This window comes from Heterodontus francisci, unplaced genomic scaffold, assembly GCF_036365525.1.
Source record: "Heterodontus francisci isolate sHetFra1 unplaced genomic scaffold, sHetFra1.hap1 HAP1_SCAFFOLD_1240, whole genome shotgun sequence".
In the NCBI taxonomy this organism is placed as follows: domain Eukaryota; kingdom Metazoa; phylum Chordata; class Chondrichthyes; order Heterodontiformes; family Heterodontidae; genus Heterodontus; species Heterodontus francisci.
Genome location: NW_027140854.1, coordinates 75,001 through 79,159, shown reverse-complemented (window position 1 = coordinate 79,159; position 4,159 = coordinate 75,001).

Sequence of the window (4,159 nt, the reverse complement as noted above, 5' to 3'; positions counted from 1 at the left end):
TGCGATTTTTGGTTAATGATTTCATACTTTTTACTTACTTTTGCGATTTTTGGTTAATGATTACTCTGCTTACTGGTTAACCATTTGCCCTTTCGGACTTAGTCTCTGGACATTATTTTCGAGTTTTTGGTTAATGATTTCACACTTTTAACATATTTTTGCGCTTTTTGGTTAATGATTACTCTGCTTACTGGTTAACCATTTGCCCTTTTGGACTTAGTCTCTGGACATTATTTTCGAGTTTTTGGTTAATGATTTCACACTTTTAACATATTTTTGCGCTTTTTGGTTAATGATTACTCTGCTTACTGGTTAACCATTTGCCCTTTTGGACTTAGTCTCTGCACATTATTTTCGAGTTTTTGGTTAATGATTTCACACTTTTAACATATTTTTGCGCCTTTTGGTTAATGATTACTCTGCTTACTGGTTAACCATTTGCCCTTTCGCACTTAGTCTCTGGACATTGTTTTCGACATTTTGGTTAATGATTTCACACTTTTAACTTAATTTTGTGCTTTTTGGTTAATGATTTCATACTTTTTACTTACTTTTGCCCTTTTTGGTTAATGATTACTCTGCTTACTGGTTAACCATTTGCCCTTTCGGACTTAGTCTCTGGAGATTATTTTCGAGTTTTTGGTTAATGATTTCACACTTTTTACTTACTTTTGCGATTTTTGGTTAATGATTTCACACTTTTTACTTACTTTTGCGATTTTTGGTTAATGATTACTCTGCTTACTGGTTAACCATTTGCCCTTTCGGACTTAGTCTCTGGACATTGTTTTCGACATTTTGGTTAATGATTTCACACTTTTAACTTAATTTTGTGCTTTTTGGTTAATGATTTCACACTTTTTACTTACTTTTGCGATTTTTGGTTAATGATTACTCTGCTTACTGGTTAACCATTTGCCCTTTCGCACTTAGTCTCTGGACATTGTTTTCGACATTTTGGTTAATGATTTCACACTTTTAACTTAATTTTGTGCTTTTTGGTTAATGATTTCATACTTTTTACTTACTTTTGCCCTTTTTGGTTAATGATTACTCTGCTTACTGGTTAACCATTTGCCCTTTCGGACTTAGTCTCTGGAGATTATTTTCGACTTTTTGGTTAATGATTTCACACTTTTAACTTACTTTTGCGATTTTTGGTTAATGATTTCACACTTTTTACTTACTTTTGCGATTTTTGGTTAATGATTACTCTGCTTACTGGTTAACCATTTGCCCTTTCGGACTTAGTCTCTGGACATTGTTTTCGACATTTTGGTTAATGATTTCACACTTTTAACTTAATTTTGTGCTTTTTGGTTAATGATTTCATACTTTTTACTTACTTTTGCGATTTTTGGTTAATGATTACTCTGCTTACTGGTTAACCATTTGCCCTTTCGCACTTAGTCTCTGGACATTGTTTTCGACATTTTGGTTAATGATTTCACACTTTTAACTTAATTTTGTGCTTTTTGGTTAATGATTTCATACTTTTTACTTACTTTTGCCCTTTTTGGTTAATGATTACTCTGCTTACTGGTTAACCATTTGCCCTTTCGGACTTAGTCTCTGGAGATTATTTTCGACTTTTTGGTTAATGATTTCACACTTTTAACTTACTTTTGCGATTTTTGGTTAATGATTTCACACTTTTTACTTACTTTTGCGATTTTTGGTTAATGATTACTCTGCTTACTGGTTAACCATTTGCCCTTTCGGACTTAGTCTCTGGACATTGTTTTCGACATTTTGGTTAATGATTTCACACTTTTAACTTAATTTTGTGCTTTTTGGTTAATGATTTCATACTTTTTACTTACTTTTGCCCTTTTTGGTTAATGATTACTCTGCTTACTGGTTAACCATTTGCCCTTTCGGACTTAGTCTCTGCACATTATTTTCGACTTTTTGGTTAATGATTTCACACTTTTTACTTACTTTTGCGATTTTTGGTTAATGATTACTCTGCTTACTGGTTAACCATTTGCCCTTTCGGACTTAGTCTCTGCACATTATTTTCGAGTTTTTGGTTAATGATTTCACACTTTTTACTTACTTTTGCGATTTTTGGTTAATGATTACTCTGCTTACTGGTTAACCATTTGCCCTTTCGGACTTAGTCTCTGCACATTATTTTCGACTTTTTGGTTAATGATTTCACACTTTTTACTTACTTTTGCGATTTTTGGTTAATGATTACTCTGCTTACTGGTTAACCATTTGCCCTTTCGGACTTAGTCTCTGGACATTGTTTTCGACATTTTGGTTAATGATTTCACACTTTTAACTTAATTTTGTGCTTTTTGGTTAATGATTTCACACTTTTTACTTACTTTTGCGATTTTTGGTTAATGATTACTCTGCTTACTGGTTAACCATTTGCCCTTTCGCACTTAGTCTCTGGACATTGTTTTCGACATTTTGGTTAATGATTTCACACTTTTAACTTAATTTTGTGCTTTTTGGTTAATGATTTCATACTTTTTACTTACTTTTGCCCTTTTTGGTTAATGATTACTCTGCTTACTGGTTAACCATTTGCCCTTTCGGACTTAGTCTCTGCACATTATTTTCGACTTTTTGGTTAATGATTTCACACTTTTTACTTACTTTTGCGATTTTTGGTTAATGATTACTCTGCTTACTGGTTAACCATTTGCCCTTTCGGACTTAGTCTCTGGAGATTATTTTCGAGTTTTTGGTTAATGATTTCACACTTTTTACTTACTTTTGCGATTTTTGGTTAATGATTTCATACTTTTTACTTACTTTTGCGATTTTTGGTTAATGATTACTCTGCTTACTGGTTAACCATTTGCCCTTTCGGACTTAGTCTCTGGACATTGTTTTCGACATTTTGGTTAATGATTTCACACTTTTAACTTCATTTTGTGCTTTTTGGTTAATGATTTCATACTTTTTACTTACTTTTGCACTTTTTGGTTAATGATTACTCTGCTTACTGGTTAACCATTTGCCCTTTCGGACTTAGTCTCTGGACATTGTTTTCGAGTTTTTGGTTAATGATTTCACACTTTTTACTTACTTTTGCGATTTTTGGTTAATGATTTCATACTTTTTACTTACTTTTGCGCCTTTTGGTTAATGATTACTCTGCTTACTGGTTAACCATTTGCCCTTTCGGACTTGGTCTCTGGACATTATTTTCGACATTTTGGTTAATGATTTCACACTTTTTACTTACTTTTGCGATTTTTGGTTAATGATTTCACACTTTTAACATAATTTTGCGCTTTTTGGTTAATGATTACTCTGCTTGCTTGTTACTGATTTCCCCTTTCGGACTTGATCTCTGGCCGTTCTTTTCGACCTTTTTGGATAAGGTTTCCACACTCTGAAATTATTTTGGGCTCACTGATTAGGCGAGATCAAGGGGGCATGCCTGGGCACTTTGGGCTCAGTTTGGGAAGGCGGCGTCCGTGTGCTCCTCCGCCCTTCCCGCACTTGCGGCTAGGTTTGCCAAACTGCGCTGACCCGCAGCCCTGCCTTTTTGCCCACGGCACACGGAACGACTCAAGTCTGGCTCCGTTCCAGGCCGTTGCCTCCGGCTGCCCGCCGTCCGGCCGGCCTGGGACGTACCCCGGCTGACGGCGCCGGAGCCCCTCTAGCAGCCACCGGTGCCGCGGGCCAATGGGTCCGGGCGTTCCGGAGCTATCGGTGGGGAAGTGCTCTCCCCTTTTCCTGACGCCGTTCGCCCGAGCAGAGGTGCAGCCTGACGGGACTGCTGTCGCCTTCCGCGGCGCACCGGCCCCTTTCACCTGCCGTCGACCGCGCGGAGCTCGGACCTTCCTCCCCGAAGTTATGGCCCCGGCGCCGGAGGGTTCCCGGGGCCGGGCATTCAGCGGGGTGAGTCTTAACCTTCCCGGTCAGCCTGCGGGGTCGGTGCGCCGGCACTCGACGCGGGAGGGTCCCCTCTTTCCGTAGAGCCCCGCCCGGTGCCGATCGGCCGGCGGATTGCGGAGCGAACCGCGCCTGACCGACGGGCCTCGGAAACCCGTTGCAGTCGACGGGGGGGGGGAACCGGACAGCGGGACGAGGTGCCGATTCCACCCGCAGATTCGATCCCGAAATCCCGCGGGATTCGGCGGTCCGACCCGACAGATTCAAACGTCGCCCGGGCGGCCCCCAGCGGTCG